Source organism: Artemia sp. Qi Xiang Cuo, chromosome 16, assembly GCF_049724085.1.
Source record: "Artemia sp. Qi Xiang Cuo chromosome 16, ASM4972408v1, whole genome shotgun sequence".
Lineage (NCBI taxonomy): Eukaryota > Metazoa > Arthropoda > Branchiopoda > Anostraca > Artemiidae > Artemia > Artemia sp. Qi Xiang Cuo.
The window spans coordinates 19,385,325-19,403,236 of record NC_142809.1 but is presented as its reverse complement, the minus strand read 5'-3'; the positions used below and the strand labels follow the sequence as shown (position 1 = coordinate 19,403,236).

The following is a 17,912-nucleotide window of genomic DNA, read 5'->3' as shown; positions in this document are numbered from 1 at the left end:
GAACTGTAAGTAAGGAGCGACCCGGCTCAATGGTAACCGAAACTCTAGAAAACGGGTTTTTGATACCAATAGATACATCAAAAGAATCAGATTTCAATGCTGATTTCAAATATATAACTTTCATCAAGTTTAGTACCCATCAAAAGCTACGCGCCTGAGAAAATTTGGCTGATTTTCAAAAAAAGGGGGAAAGACCCCCTAAAAGTTATAGAACCTTAATGAAAAGCACACCATCATATTCAGCGTATCAGAGAACCCTACTGTAGAGGTTTCAAGCTCCTATCTAGAAAAATGTGGAATTTTGCATTTTTTGCCAGAAGAAAGATCACGGATGCGTGTTTATTTGTTTTTTTCCCCAGGGGGGGTCGTATCGACCCAGTGGTCCTAGAATATCGTGGGAGGGCTCATTGGAACGGAAATTAAAAGTTCTAGTGCCCTTTTTAAGTGACCAAAAAAAAATAGAGGGCAACAAGGCCCCCTCCCACGCTTATTTTTTTCCCAAAGTCACCCGATCAAAATTTTGAGATAGCCATTTTGTTCAGCATGGTCCAAAATATGATAAATATGTCTTTTAGGATGACTTAATGCCACGAAGTCCCCAGGGGGAGGGCTAAAAGTTATGAACTTTACCCAATGTTTAACATATAGTATTGGCTATTGGGAAGTATACAGAAGTTTTCAGGAGGGTTTTTTTCTGGTAGTGGGGGGGGGGGGGTCAGGGGTTATGTTGGAGGATCTTTCCATGAAGGAAGTTTTCATGGGGGAAGGGAAATTGCCATGAAGGTGGCGCCGGACTTGCCAGCATTATTTATTGGTTATTGAGAAGTATACAGACATTTTCAGGAAGGATTTTTTTCTGGAGGGGGGGGGCCTAAGGGAGGGGGTTACTCTGGAGAATATTTCCGTCGAGGGTGTTTCTTTGGGGTAAGGGACATTTCTATGAAGGGGCGCCGGAATTCCAAGCATTATTTAAAAAACGATCAGAAATTAAATAAAAAAAAAACAAGTTTTTTCAACTGAAAGTAAGAAGCAACATTAGAACTTAAAACGAACAGAAATTATAACGTATATGAGGGGGTTCTGCCCCCAGGCAAAAACACGCGCGTTACGCGACACTTTTTTTTAGTGATTTCAAAAGGGCTATCTATTCTAATTAAACGACCTTTGTGATTCAGGGGTTTGTTAATCAAATTTTTTTTTAACTTTTAACGTAAAGAGCGGGGTATTGACTAAGGGGAGAACCCCCTCATATACGTAATAACATATACGTAATAAAAAAACAATAAAAAAAAACAAGCGATGCGGCTCAATAGTAATCGAAACTTTTATAAACAGAATTTTGATGTCAATAAATGTATCAAAAGAATTTGTTTATAATGCTGATTCTAAATATATAAATTTTATTAAGTTTAGTATTACTCATCAAAAGCTACGAGCCTGAGAAAATTTACCCGATTTTTTAAAGAGGGGGGAAACATCCCCTACAAGGGAAAGAATTTTAATGAAAATCCCACCGTCAGATTCAGCGTATCACAAAACCCTATTACATAAGTTTCAAGCTCATATCTGCAAAAATCTGCAACTATATCTGCAACGTATTTTTTGCCAGAAGAAAAATATACGAATATAGAAGTTAGTTACGTAAGTTAATTTGTAAATTACGTCATAACCAAATTTAGAGACATCCATTTAGCATAAGAAAAGTAAAATTTTTATGCGAATTTGTTTACTTATTCAATGACGGTGAGCCAAAATAAAAGCTGCATTAACTAAAAAACGATCAGAAATTAAATAAAAAAAAGTTTTTTAAACTGAAAGTAAGGAGCGACATTAAAACTTAAAACGAAAAGAAATTATTCCGTATATGAAAGGGGCTGTCCCCTCCTCAACGCCTCGCTCTCTACGCTAAAGTTTGACTCTGTCTCACAACTTTATTTTTTAAAACAATAAAAACTTTAGCGTAAAGAGCGCGGCGTTGAGGAGGGGACAGTCTCTTTCATATACGGAATAATTTCTGTTCGTTTTAAGTTTTAATGTCGCTCCTTACTTTCAGTTTAAAAAACTTGTTTTTTTATTTAATTCATAGAGGAATCACTACAATCACAACAGAGTCGCATTCTATATATTTCAGTTGTTTAATCTCTTACTTTACTTCAAATTAAAATTTGGGATCAACCTTGTTGCTTGACACCTTTCCACATAAAGCAGGTCAGCTTCATTCAAGTGTTTCAATATTGGTGTATAGCATTCTTATAATGGTTGCACCATAGATTTATCAGCAGTAAAAAAGTAAAACATTTAAAAGCCCTCTTGTTACTATTGAAGGCAATAACTGCACCTCTAGATGAAATAAAAGCTTTTATCTGTTGGCTGATTTTATTTCAACCCCTCCCCTCTACAGATCATCCTAGACAGAAGCATTAAGTGAAAAGTAATTAAGCACTGGGTCATAATTCGTTAGGTGTCTTGAAGCAGTGAGGCATCTATTAGTAGAGAGGGGGGTCCGACTCCCACGAGTCACCCCTGCTGACATCTACAATTTAGTTTAACGTTGACAGTACATAATTTATGGTTTTTCTCACTGAGAATGATAAAACAGAATTTTTCTCACTTGAAAACAGGATTTTTCTCACTTTTATGGATGTTTCTTGGATGGTTATGTGTGTTGGACAATTTATGGATGTTTTTATGGTTTTTGTCAGTGAGAATGAAAAAACAGGATTTTTCTCACTTTGATGGATGTTTCATGGATGGTTATGTGTGTTGGTCAATTTATGAATATTTTTATGGTTTTTGTCAGTGAGAATGAAAAAAACAAGATTTTTATCACTTTGTTGCATGTTTATTTGATGTTTATGTGTGTTGGTCAATTTATGGATGTTTTTATGGTTTTTGTCAGTGAGAATGAAAAAACAGGATTTTTCTCACTTGAAAAACAGGATTTTTCTCACTTTGATGGATGTTTCATGGATGGTTATGTGTGTTGGACAATTTATGGATGCTTTTATGGTTTTTGTTAGTGAGAATGAAAAAACAGGATTTGTCTCACTTTGATGGATGTTTCATGGATGGTTATGTGTGTTGGTCAATTTATGGATGTTTTTATGGTTTTTGTCAGTGAGAATGAAACAAACAGGATTTTTCTCACTTTGATGGATGTTTCATCGATGGTTATGTGTTGGTCAATTTATGGATGTTTTTATGGTTTTTGTCAGTGAGAATGAAAAAAACAAGATTTTTCTCACTTTGATGGATGTTTCATGGATGGTTATGTGTGTTGGTCAATTTATGGATGTTTTTATGGTTTTTGTCAGTGAGAATGAAAAAACAGGATTTTTCTCACTTTGATTGATGTTGGTCAATTTATGGATGTTTTTATGGTTTTTGTTAGTGAGAATGAAAAAACAGGATTTTTCTCACTTTGATGGATGTTTCATGGATGGTTATGTGCGTTGGTCAGTTTATGGATGTTTTTATGGTTTTTGTCAGAGAGAATGAAAAAACATGATTTTTCTCACTTTTATGGATTTTTTTTATGGTTTTTGTCAGTGAGAATGAAAAAACAGGATTTTTCTCACTTTGATGGATGTTTCACGGATGGTTATGGGTGTTGGTCAATTTATGGATGTTTTTATGGGTTTTGTTAGTGAGAATGAAAAAACAGGATTTTTCTCACTTTGATGGATGTTTCATGGATGATTATGTGTGTTGGACATTTTATGGATGTTTTTATGGTTTTTGTCAGTGAGAATGAAAAAACAGGATTTTTCTCACTTTGATGGATGTTTCATGGATGGTTATGGGTGTTGGTCAATTTATGGATGTTTTTATGGTAAAAAAAACATGATTTTTCTCACTTTGATGGATGTTTCATGGATGGTTATGGGTGTTGGTCAATTTAGGGATGTTTTTATGGTTTTTGTCAGTGAGAATGAAAAATATATTCTCTGAGGCCAACCTGACTCTTGTACATGATAATGGTAATAAGCTTACCTAAGCTATGGATGTCAGGTATTGTGTTATCTTGGAACGATAATTTCGACAGGACCTGTGCCTGTCATCATCAGGTTCAAATTCAAGACTCTTGCCAGAATATAAAATCACTAAATAAAATAAAATTAAAATCACTAAACAACACTAATAATAAGTCGAACCTGGAATTATTGTTGTAATATGGGCCGGATTTTGGTAGAGGCATTGATGGCCGCTATCCTAGTAGATCTAAAAAAGGTTGGGTCTATAGAAGCAGGGTGGAGTTTTTTGCGAGTTCTTAGCCTATGGGTAATGGGTTCCCAAATTTCACTGATCCGGAACTCTCCATTGTCTTTATTAATGGCTGGTTTGTTTTTAGCAATTTCCAGAGCTTCTCTGATTTTCTGCTTTAAGAGTTGTGGAACAATAGCAATAAGTTGAGCCTGATCAAAATCAACGGAGTGAGAAGGGTTTTCGAAAATATGATGGGCCAGTGCAGAAAAAGTATCTTCCTCCTTAAGCTTTGTCTTTTTAAGGCAGGCATCAATGGAATCAGCATGTTCTTTTAATCGGTGATGTAGAGATCTCATGGTACGACCTATATAGGTATCACCACAACTGCAAGGAATCTCATATACCCCTGGTGGATCTGAAGTGATCTTATCTTTGCCTTTGTTTAAGAAGGAGGAGACGGTCATTCCAGAAGGAAAAAGCACCTTAAAGCCTAGCTTAGTGAGTTTGGAGCTTAAAATGTCAATAATCCCCTTAATATAAGGCAATGACAAAAAGGGTTTATCTTCTTCAGTCTTAGGGGGGCTCTTGGTTTTTGTTACATTTTAAGCTCCAAACTCACTAAGCTAGGCTTTAAGGTGTTTTTTTCCTTCTGGAATGACCGTCTCCTCCTTCTTAAACAAAGGCAAAGATAAGATCACTTCAGATCCACCAGGAGTATATGAGATTCCTTGCAGTTGTGGTGATACCTATATAGGTCGTACCATGAGATCTCTACATCACCGATTTAAAAAACATGCTGATTCCATTGATGTCTGCCTTAAAAAGACAAAGCTTAAGGAGGAAGATAGTTTTTCTGCACTGGCCCATCACATTTTCGAAAACCCTTCTCACTCCGTTGATTTTGATCAGGCTCAACTTATTGCTATTGTTCCACAACTCTTAAAGCAGAAAATCAGAGAAGCTATGGAAAGTGCTCAAAACAAGCCAGCAATTAATAAGGACAATGGAAAGTTTCGCCTCAGTGAAATTTTGGAACCAATTACCCATAGGCTAAGACCTCACAGAAAACTCCACCCTGCTTCTAAAGACCCAGACTTTTTGAGACCTAATAGCATAGCGGCCATCAATGCCTCTACCAAAATCCGGGCCATATTACAACAATAATTCCAGGTTCGGCTTATTATTAGTGTTGTTTAGTGATTTTAGTTTTATTTTATTTAGTGATTTTATATTCTGGCAAGAGTCTTGAATTTGAACCTGATGATGACAGGCACAGGTCCTGTCGAAATTATCGTTCCAAGATAACACAATACCTGACATTCATAGCTTAGGTAAGCTTATTACCATTATCATGTACGAGAATGAAAAAACAGGATTTTTCTCACTTTGATGGATGTTTCATGGATGATTATGTGTTGGTCAATTTATGGATGTTTTTATGGTTTTTCTCACTGAGAATGAAAAAACAGGATTTTTCTCACTTTGATGTGTTTTCAAGGTCGATTTATTTATTGTTTCCAAGCGCATTGTCTCCGGGGCGAATGACACATGACACGACACATGACACAGACACACAATGGATTTCTGAGAAATTGATTACATAATCGGTAGAACCCTATCAGGAGCTCGTGACGGGAGTCCATATATGGGCATAGAATGACGTAATCGACTAGGACAAATGGATTTCTGAGAAAATTGATTACATAATCGGTAGAACCCTATCAGGAGGTCATGACGGGGGTCCATATATGGGCATAGAATGACATAATCGACTAGGACAGTTGGAATATTGCAGTAGTGGTTTGTCGTGGCTTACCATTTCACAGTTACATTCTCTTGATTTTTCGAAGTTCATTTTCGATTTCTTTCGTTGAAATGCAAGAGTTGGAATATTTCAGTAGTGTTTTGTCATGGTTTGCCTTGTCACAGTTACATTCTGTTAATTTTTTAATGTTCGTTTTGATTTTTTTTCATGGAAATGTGACAGTTGGAATATTTCAGTAGTATTTTGTCGTTGTTTACCTTCTCACAGTTACATTTTCTTAATTTTTCAAAGATCATTATGAATTTATTTCATTGAAATGCAAGATTTGGAATATTTCAGTAGTGTTTTCTCGTGGTTTACCTTGTCACACTTACATTCTCTCGATTTTTCAAAGTTCATTTTGAATTTCTTTCATTGAAATGCAATAGCTTGAATATTTCAGTAGTGTTTTGTTGTTTTTTACCTTGTCACAGTTACAATCTCTAGATTTTTAAAATTTCATTTTGAATTTCTTTAATTGTAATGCAAGAGTTGGAATATTTCAGTAGTGTTTTGTTTTGGTTTTCATTGAAATGCAAGATTTGTATTATTTCACTAGTGTTTTGTCGTGGTTTACCATGTCACAGTTACATTCTCTTGATTTTTCAAAGTTCATTTTGGATTTCTTTCATTGAAATGCAAGAGTTGGAATATTTCAGTAGTGTTTTATTGTGGTTTACCTTGTCACAGTTACATTTTCTTGATTTTTTCAAAGTTCATTTTGAATTTCTTTCGGTGAAATGAAATAGTTGGATTATTTCAGTAGTGTTTTGCCGTGGTTTACCTTGTCACATTTTAATTTTCATAATATTCGAAGTTGATTTAGAGTTTCTGTAATTGAAATGCAATAGTTGGAAAATTTCAGTAGTGTTTTGTCATGATTTACCTTGTCATACCTACATTCTTTTAGTTTTTCAAAGTTAATCTTGTTTTTCTTTCTTTAAAATGCGAGAGTTGGAATATTTCAGTAGTGTTTTGTTGTGGTTTACCTTGTCACAGTTACACTTTCTTGATTTTATCAAGGTTCATTTTGGATTTCTTTGTTTGAAATGCAAAAGCTGGAAAATTTCAGTACTGTTTTGTTGTGGTTTACATTGTAACACTTACATTCTCTTGATTTTTCAAAGCTCATTTCGAATTTCTTTAATTGAAATGAAAGAGTTGACATATTTAAGTGGTCTTCTGTCGTGGTTTACCTTGTCCCAGTTACACTTTGTTGATATTTCAAAGTTCCTTTGAATTTATTTAATTGAAATGAAAGAATTTGATTATTTCAGTAGTATTTTATCATGTTTTACCTTATCACAAATACATTCTCTTGATTTTTCAAATTTCATTTTGTATTTCTTTCATTGAAATGCAAGAGTTGGAATATTTCAGTAGTGTTTTGTCATTGTTTATCTTGTCAAACTTACATTCTCTTTAATTTTCAAAGTTCATTTTGAATTTCTATCCTTGAAATGCAAGATTTGGAATATTTCAGTAGTGTTTTGTTATGGTTTACCTTGTCACAGATAAATTCTCATGATTTTTCAAAGTTCATTTTGAATTTCTTAAATTGAAATGCAAGAGGTGGATTATTTCAGTAGTGTTTTGTCGTGGTTTACTTTGTCACAGTTACATTCTCTTAATTTTTCAAAGTTCATTTTGAATTTCTTTCATTGAAATGCAAGGGTCGGAATATTTCAGTAGTGTTTTCTCGTGCCTTACTTTATCACTGGTAAATTCACTTGATTTTTCAAAGTTCATTTTTTATTTATTTCATTGAAATGAATGAATTGGATTATTCAAGCAGTCTAAGGTCATGTTTTACCTTTTCACAGTTACATTCTCTTGATTTTTCAAAGTTCATTTTGGATTTCTTTCATTTAAATTCAAGAGTTGGAATATTTCAGTAGTGTTTTGTTGTGGTTTTCATTGAAATGCAAGAGTTGGATTATTTCATTAGTGTTTTGTCGTGGTTTACCATGTCACAGCTACATTCTCTTGATTTTTTAAAGTTCATTTTGGATTTCTTTCGTTGAAATGAAAGAGTTGGAATATTTCAGTAGTGTTTTGTTGTGGTTTACCTTGTCACAGTTACATTTTCTTGATTTTTCAAAGTTCATTTTGAATTTCTTTCGGTGAAATGCAATAGTTGGATTATTTCAGTAGTGTTTTGTTGTGGTCTACCTTGTCACAGTTACATTTTCTTGATTTTTTAAAGTTCATTTTGAATTTCTTTCGTTGAAATGCAAGAGTTGGAATATTTCAGTAGTGTTTTGTAATGATTTACATTGTAAAAATTAAAATCTCTTGATTTTTCAAAGATCATTTTGGTTTTCTTTCGTTGAAATGCGAGAGTTGGAATATTTCAGTAGTGTTTTGTTGTGGTTTACCTTGTCACAGTTACACTTTCTTGATTTTTCAAAGTTCATTTTGAATTTCTTTCGTTGAAATGCAAGAGCTGGACTATTTCAGTAGTGTTTTGTTTTGGTTTATCTTGTCACAGTTACATTCTCTTGATTTTTCAAAGTTCATTTTGAATTTCTTTCATTGAAATAAAAGAGTTGGCATATTTCAGTAGTGTTTTGTCATGGTTTACCTTCTCACAGTTACATTCTCTTAATTTTTCAAAGTTCATTTGAATTTCTTTCATTGAAATGCAAGAGTTGGATTATTTCAGTAGTGTTTTGTCTTGTTTTACCTTGTCACATTTACATTCTCTCTATTTTTCAAAGTTCATTTTGTTTTTATTTCATTGAAATGCAAGAGCTGGATTATTTCACTTGTGTTTTCTCATGGTTTACCTTGTCACAGTTACATTCTCTTAATTTTTCAAAGTTCATTCTGGATTTCTTTCGTTGAAATTCACGAGTTGGAATATTTCAGTAGTGTTTTATCATGGTTTACCTTGTCACATATACATTCTCTTGATTTTTCAAAGTTCATTTGAATTTCTTAAGTTGAAATGCAAGGGTTTGAATATTTCAGTAGTGTTTTGGTGCGGTTTACCATGTCACACTTACATTCTTTTTATTTTTCAAAGTTCATTTTTAATTTCTATCATTGAAATGCAAGAATTGGTATATTTCAGTAGTGTTTTGTCGTGGTTTACCTTGTAACAGTTACATTATATTGATTTTTCAAAGTTCATTTTGGTTTTCTTTATTTGAAATGCAAGAGTTGGAATATTTCAGTAGTGTTTTGTTGTGGTTTACCTTGTCACACTTACATTCTCTTGATTTTTCAAAGTTCATTTTGGATTTCATTCGATGAAATGCAAGAGTTGGAATATTTCAATATTGTTTTGTTGTGGTTTAACTAGTTACAGTTACATTATCTTAATTTTTCAAAGTTCATTTTGAATTTCTTTCGTTGAAATGCAAGAGTTGGAATTTTTCAGTAGTGTTTTGTCATGGTTTACCTTGTCACAGTTACATTCTCTTGATTTTTCAAAGTTATTTTTGAATTTCTTTCTTTGCAATGCAAGAGTTGGAATATTTCAGTAGTGTTTTGTCATGGTTTACCTTGTCACAGTTACATTCTATTCATTTTTAAAAGTTCATTTTGTATTTCTTTCGTTGAAATGCAAGAGTTGGAATATTTCAGTAGGGTTTCGTCATGGTTTACCTTGTCACAGATATATTCTATTGATTTTTCAAAGTTCTTTTGAATTTCTATCATTGAAATGCAAGAGTTGGAATATTTCAGTAGTGTTTTGTTGTGGTTTACCTTGTCACAGTTACATTCTCTTCATTTTTCAAAGATCATTCTGAATTTTTTTCGTTGAAATGCAAGAGTTGGAATATTTCAGTAGTGTTTTGAAATGGTTTACCTTATCACAGTTACATTCTCTTGATTTTTCAAATTCCAGTTTGGATTTCTTTCATTGAAATGCAAGAGTTGGAATATTTCAGTAGTGTTTTGTCATGGTTTAATTTGTCACAGTTACATTCTCTTGATTTTTCAAAGCTCATTTTTGATTTCTTTCGTTGAAATGCAAGAGTTGGAATAATTCAGTAGTGTTTTGTTGTGGTATACCTAGTCACAGTTACTTTCTCTTGATTTTTCAAACTTCATTTGAATTTCTTTAATTTAAATACAAGAGTTGGGATATTTCAGTAGTGTTTTGTAATGGTTTAACTTTTCACAGTTACAATCTCTTGATTTTTCAAAGTTCATTTTGGATTTCTTTCGTTGAAATGCAAGAGTTGGATTATTTCACTAGTGTTTTGTCATGGTTTACCTTGTCACAGCTACATTCTGTTAATTTTTCAAAGCTCATTTTGGATTTCTTTCGATGAAATGCAAGAGTTGGAATATTTCAGTGGTGTTTTGTTGTAGTTTACATTGTAATAGTTACTTTATGTCGATTTTTCAAAATTCATTTGAATATCTTTCATTGAAAAGCAAGAGGTTGGGTTATTTCTGTAGTGTTTTGTCATGGTTTACCCTGTCATAGTTACAATCTCTCGATTTTTCAAAGTTCATTTGAATTTCTTTCATTGAAATGCAAGAGTTGGATTATGTCAGTAGTGTTTTGTTGTGCTTTATCTTGTCACAGTTATATTCTCTTAATTTTTCAAAGTTCATTTTGAATTTCTTTCGATGAAATGCAAGAGTTGGAATATGTCTGTAGTGTTTTGTCTTGGTTTACCTTGTCAAAGTTACATTCTCTTGATTTTTCAAAGTTCGTTTGAATTTCTTACATTGTAATGCAAGAGTTGGATTATTTCAGTAGTGTTTTGTTGTGCTTTACCTAGTCACAGTTACATTCTCTTAATTTTTCAAAGTTCATTTTGAATTTCTATCGTTGAAATGCAAGAGTTGGAATATTTCAGTAGTGTTTTGTTGTGGTTTACCTTGTCACAGTTATATTCTCTTGATTTTTCAAAGTTCATTTTGAATTTTTGTCGGCGAAACGCAAGATTTGGAATATTTCAGTAGTGTTTTGATATGGTTTACCTTGTTACAGTTACATTCTCTTGATTTTTCAAACTTCATTTTGAATTTGTTTCATTGAAATGCAAGAGTTGCATTATTTCACTAGTGTTTTGTCGTGGTTTACCTTGTCACAGTTACACTCTCTTGATTTTTCAAAGTTCATTTGAATTTCTTTCATTGAAATGCAAGAGTTGGAATATTTCAGTAGTGTTTTGTTACGGTTTACCTTGTCACAGCTACATTCTCTTAATTTTTCAAAGTTCATTTTGAATTTCTATCATTGAAATGCAAGAGTTGGAATATTTCAGTAGTGTTTTGTCATGGTTTACCTTGTCACAGTTACATTTTCCTAATTTTTCAAAGTTCATTTTGAATTTCTTTCGATGAAATGGAAGAGTTGCAATATTTAAATAGTATTTTGTAATGGTTTACCTTGTCATACTTACATTCTCTTAATTTTTCAAAGTTCATTTTGGTTTTATTTCGGTGAAATGGAAGAGATAGAATATTTCAGTAGTGTTTTGTTGTAGTTTACCTTGTCACAGTTACATTCTCTTAATTTTTCAAAGTTCATTTTGTATTTCTTTCGTTGAAATGCAGGAGTTGGAATATTTCAGTAGCGTTTTGATGAGGTTTACCTTGTCACAGTTACATTCTCTTGATTTTTCAAAGTTCATTTTGGATTTATTTCATTGAAATGCAATAGTTGGAATATTTCAGCAGTGTTTTGTTGTGGTTTACGATGTCACACTTACATTCTCTTAATTTTTGAAAGTTCATTTTGGATTTCTTTCGATGAAATGCATGAGTTGGAATATTTCAAGTGTTTTGTCGTGGTTTACCTAGTCAGAGTTACATTCTCTTAATTTTTCAAAGTTCATTTTGGATTTCTTTCGTTGAAATGCAAGCGTTGGAATATTTCAGTAGTGTTCTGTTGTGGTTCACCTTATCACAGTTACATTCTATTTATTTTTCCAACTTCATTTTTAATTTCTTTCAAGGAACTAAAACAATTGGGCTATTGTAGTAGTGTTTTATCAGGGTTCGCTTTTCCACATTTACAATCTCTTAATTTTTCAAAGCTCATTTTTAATTTCCTCCGTTGTAGTGTAACAGTTGTATTAGTTCAATTTTGTTTTGTCACTGTTTACCATGTAACAGTTACATTCTCTTGATTTTTCAAAGTTCATTGTGAATTTCTTTCGTTGAAATAAAAGAGTTGGAATATTTCAGTAGTGTCTTGTCATGGTTTAGCTTGTCGCAGTTAAATTATCTTGATTTTTCAAAGTTCATTTTTAATTTCTTTTCATTGAAATGCAAGAGTTGTAATATTTCAGTAGTGTTTTGTCATGGTTTACTTTGTCACAGTTACATTCTCTTGATTTTCCAAAGTTCATTTTGAATTTCATTTGTTGAAATGCAAGAGTTGGAATATTTCAGTAGTGTTTTGTAGTGTTAGTTGCCCTTAAATCTCTTGACTCTTAAAAAGTGAGCTAGAACTTTCAATTTCCAATCAAATGAGCCGTCTATGAAGTTTATACGGGCAATCCTTTCAAAAGAACCATACATGCCTTTAGGGCACATAACTTAGAACAACTTCCCCCGGGCCCTGGGGGGTTGTATTGACACCGGAGTTTTTCTTACTGACTTTTGAACTATTTTTTTAAACTAAATGTCAATATCAAAATTTTCATCAGGTGGAGGGGGGCTAGTTGCCCTCAAATCTCTTTTGACTATTAAAAAGTGAGCTCGAACTTTCAATTTCCGATCAAATGACCCATCTCTGAAGTTTATACGAGCATCCCTTTCATAAGAACCATATATCCCCCAGGGCCTAACTTACAACGCCTGCCCCCGGGCCCTGGGGAGTTGTGTCGACCCTGAGTTTTGTTATTTTACTTTTGAACAATTTTAAACTTAATGGCTATCTCAAAATTTTTATCTGATGCATTTGGGAAAAAAGAGGCATGGGGGGGGGAGGCTAGGTGCTCTCCAATCTCTTTTGACTTTCAAAAACTGAACTAGAACTTTCAATTTCCAATCTAACTTTCAATTTACCATGTTACAGATGTATCTGTGACATGGTAAAGAGAATGTAACTGTGAAATGGTAAGCCACGACAAACCACTACTGCAATATTCCAACTGTCCTAGTCGATTACGTCATTCTATGCCCATATATGGACCCCCGTCATGACCTCCTGCCATGATTTTTCAAAGTTCATTTTGAATTTCTTTCGTTGAAATGAAAGAGTTGGAATATTTCAGTAGTGTTTTGTCATGGTTTACCTTGTCACAGATACATTCTCTTGATTTTTCAAAGTTCATTTTAATTTCATTAATTGTAATGCAAGAGTTTTATTATTTCGGTAGTGTTTTGTTGCGGTTTACCTTGTCACAGTTACATTCTCTTAATTTTTCAAAGTTCATTTTTAATTTCTATCATTGAAATGCAAGAATTGGAATATTTCAGTAGTGTTTTGACGTGGTTTATCATGTCACAGTTACATTTTCTTGATTTTTAAAAGTTCATGTTGGTTTTCTTTCGTTGAAATGCAAGAGTTGGAATATTTCAGAAGTGTTTTGTTGTGGTTTACCTTGTCACACTTACATTCTCTTAATTCTTCAAAGTTCATTTTGGATTTCATTCGATGAAATGCAAGAGTTGGAATATTTCAATAATGCTTTGTTGTGCTTTACCTAGTCACTGTTACATTCTATTAATTTTTCAAAGTTCATTTTGGACTTCTTTCGTTGAAATGCAAGAGTTGGATTATTTCAATAGTGTTTTGTCATAGTTTACCTTCTCATAGTTACATTCTCTTGATTTTTCTAAGTTAATTTTTAATTTCTAACATTGCAATACGAGATCGGGATTATTTTAGTAATGGTTAGTCGTGGTTTACCTTATGACATTAACATTTTCTGAGATTTTCCATGTTCTCATCGGATATATTTCGGGTTCAAAAAAGTTTTAACACATTTACGAAGAATTTTGCCAATTTTTACCAAGTCACAGTTACATTCTCTTTATTTTTCAAAGTTCATTTGAATTTATTTAATTGAAATTCAAGAGTTGGATTATTTCAGTAGTGTTTTGTTGTGCTTAACCTTGTCACAGTTACATTCTTTTTATTTTTCAAAGTTCATTTTGAATTTTTTTCATTGAAATGCAATAGTTTGAATATTTCAGTAGTGTTTTGTTGTGGTTTACATTGTCACTGCTATATTATCTTAATTTTTAAAAGTTCATTTCGGACTTCTTTCGTTGAAATGAAAGAGTTGGAATATTTCAGTAGTGTCTTGTTGTATTTTACCTTGTCAAAGCTACACTCTCTTAATTTGTCAAAGTTCATTTTGCAATTCTTTCGTTGAAATGCAAGAGTTGGAATATTTCAGTAGTGTTTTGTCGTGGTTTACCCTGTCACAGTTATATTCTCTTAATTTTTCAAAGTTCATTTTGAATTTCTTTCGATGAAATGCAAGAGTTGGAATATGTCTGTAGTGTTTTGTCGTGGTTTACCTTGTCAAAGTTACATTCTCTTGATTTTTCAGAGTTCATTTGAATTTCTTACATTGTAATGCAAGAGTTGGATTATTTCAGTAGTGTTTTGTTGTGCTTTACCTTGTTACAGTTACATTCTCTAAATTTTTCAAAGTTCATTTTTAATTTATTTCGTTGAAATACAATAGTTGGAATATTTCAGTAGCGTTTTGTTTTGGTTTACCTTGTCACACTTACATTTTTCTTGGTTTTTCAAGGTTCATTTTGAATTTCTTTCGGCGAAATGCAAGAGTTGGAATATTTCAGTAGTGTTTTGATATGGTTTACCTTGTTACAGTTACATTCTCTTGATTTTTCAAAGATCATTTTGAATTTGTTTCAATGAAATGCAAGAGTTGGATTATTTCACTAGTGTTTTGTCAAGGTTTACCATGTCACAGTTACATTCTCTTGATTTTTCAAAGTTCATTTTGAATTTCTTTCGTTGAAATGCAAGAGTTGGAATATTTCAGTAGTGTTTTGTTACGGTTTACCTTGTCACAGTTACATTCTCTTAATTTTTCAAAGTTCATTTTGAATTTCCATCATTGAAATGCAAGAGTTGGAATATTTAAGTAGTGTTTTGTCATGGTTTACCTAGTCACAGTTACATTCTCTTAATTTTTCAAAGTTCATTTTGAATTTCTTTCGATGAAATGAAAGAGTTGGAATATTTCAATAGTGTTTTGTCATGGTTTACCTTGGCATACTTACATTCTCTTAATTTTTCAAAGTTCTTTTTGGTTTTATTTCTGTGAAATGCAAGAGTTAGAATATTTCAGTAGTGTTTTGTTGTAGTTTACGATGTCACACTTACATTCTCTTAATTTTTGAAAGTTCATTTTGGATTTCTTTCGATGAAATGCAAGAGTTAGAATATTTCAAGTGTTTTTTCGTGGTTTACATAGTCAGAGTTACATTCTCTTGATTTTTCATAGTTCATTTTGTATTTCTTTCGTTGAAATGCAAGAGTTGGAATATTTCAGTAGTGTTTTGTCGTGGTACACCTTGTCACATTTACATTCTCTTGATTTTTCAAAGTTCATTTTTTGAATTTTTTTCGAAGAAATGCGAGAGTTTGATTATTTAAATAGTGTTTCGTCGTGACTTACCTTATCACATTTACATTTTATTGATTTTTCAATGTTAAATTTAATTTTCTTTCGTTGAAATGAAAGTGTTCGAATATGTCAGTAGTTTTTTGTCACCGTTTACCTAGTCATAGTTACATTCTCTTAATTTTTCAAAGTATATTTTGAATTTATTTCATTGAAATGCAAGAGTTGGATTATTTCAGTATTGGTTTATCATGGTTTAACTTGTCACACTTACATTCTCTTAATTTTTAAAAGTTCATTTGAATTTCTATCGTTGAAATGCAAGAGTTGGACTATTTCAGTAGTGTTTTGTCATGGTTTACCTTGTCACAATTACATTCTCTTAATTTTTCAAAGTTCATTTTGAATTTCTTTCGATGAAATGAAAGAGTTGGAATATTTCAATAGTGTTTTGTCATGGTTTACCTTGGCATACTTACATTCTCTTAATTTTTCAAAGTTCTTTTTGGTTTTATTTCTGTGAAATGGAAGAGATAGAATATTTCAGTAGTGTTTTGTTGTAGTTTACCATGTCACACTTACATTCTCTTAATTTTTCAAAGTTCATTTTGGATTTATTTCGTTGAAATGCAAGAGTTGGAATATTTCAGTAGTGTTTTGATGTGGTTGACCTTGTCACAGTTACATTCTCTTGATTTTTCAAAGTTCATTTTGGTTTTATTTCGTTGAAATGCAAGAGTTAGAATATTTCAGTAGTGTTTTGTTGTGGTTTACGATGTCACACTTACATTCTCTTAATTTTTGAAAGTTCATTTTGGATTTCTTTCGATGAAATGCAAGAGTTGGAATATTTCAAGTGTTTTGTCGTGGTTTACCTAGTCACAGTTACATTCTCTTAATTTTCAAAGTTCATTTTGGATTTCTTTCGTTGAAATGCAAGAGTTGGAATATTTCAGTAGTGTTCTGTTGTGGTTCACCTTATCAGAGTTACATTTTCTTGATTTTTCAAAGTTTCTTTTTGAATTTCTTTCGTTGAAATGCAAGAGTTGGAATATTTCAGTAGTGTTTTGTCATGGCTTACCTTGTCACAGTTAAATTCTCTTGATTTTTCAAAGTTTATTTTGAATTTCTTTCATTGAAATGCAAGAGTTGGAATATTTCAGTAGTGTTTTGTCGTGTTTTACATTGTCACAGTTACATTATATTAATTTTTAAAAGTTCATTTTGGATTTCTTTCTTTGAAATGCAAGAGTTGGAATATTTCAGTAGTGTTGTGTCATGGTTTACCTTGTCACAGTTACATTCTCTTAATTTTTCAAAGTTCATTTTGAATTTCTTTTCGTTGAAATGCAAGAGTTGGAATATTTCAGTAGTGTTTTGTCATGGTTTACCTTGTCAGAGATACATTCTCTTTATTTTCCAAAGTTCATTTTGAATTTGATTCGTTGAAATGCAAAAGTTGGAATATTTCAGTAATGTTTTGTAGTGTTAGTTGCCCTTAAATCTCTTGACTCTTAAAAAGTGAGCTAGAACTTTCAATTTCCAATCAAATGAGCCGTCTATGAAGTTTATACAGGCAATCCTTTCAAAAGAACCATACATGCCTTTAGGGCACATAACTTAGAACAACTTCCCCCGGGCCCTGGGGGGTTGTATTGACACCGGAGTTTTTCTTACTGACTTTTGAACTATTTTTTTAAACTAAATGTCAATATCAAAATTTTCAGCCGGGGGAGGGGGGGGGCTAGTTGCCCTCGGATCTCTTTTGATTATTAAAAAGTGAACTCGAACTTTCAATTTCCAATCAAATGAGCCCTCTCTGAAATTTGTACGAGCATCCCTTTCATAAGAACCATATATGCGCCAGGGCCAAACGTCCAACGCCTGCTCCCGGGCCCTGGGGAGTTGTGTCGACCCTGAGTTTTGTTATTTTACTTTTGAACAATTTTAAACTTAATGGCTATCTCAAAATTTTTATCTGATGCATTTGGGAAAAAAGAGGCATGGAGGGGGAGGCTGGCTGCTCTCCAATCTCTTTTGACTTTCAAAAACTGAACTAGAACTTTCAATTTCCAATCAAATGAGCCCTCTCTGAAGTTTTTACGAGCATCCCTTTCATAAGAACTATATTTTCCCCCAGGGCATAACTTACAACCCCTGCCCTCGGTCCCTGGGGGGCTGTGTCGACCCCAGAGTTTTCTTTATATGGTCTTTGAACTATTTTTAAAAAAAGTTCTTATCAGATGGGTTTGAGAAAAAGGGCGTGGAGGGGGGGGGAGGTGCCCTCCAAACTCTTTTGACTCTTAAAAAGTGGAGTAGATCTTTCGATTTCTAATCAAATGAGCCCTCTTTGAAGTTTATACGAGTACCACTTC

The 17,912-nt window shown here is 32.7% G+C and overlaps 1 protein-coding gene across 5 annotated transcripts in view; it reads right to left on the bottom strand.

Moving 5' to 3' along the window:
* LOC148942657 (peptidyl-glycine alpha-amidating monooxygenase B-like) overlaps positions 1-17,912 on the bottom strand; it is a 119,755-nt gene that overhangs the window by 75,828 nt on the left and 26,015 nt on the right. The gene's annotated exons all lie outside the window — the stretch shown is intronic.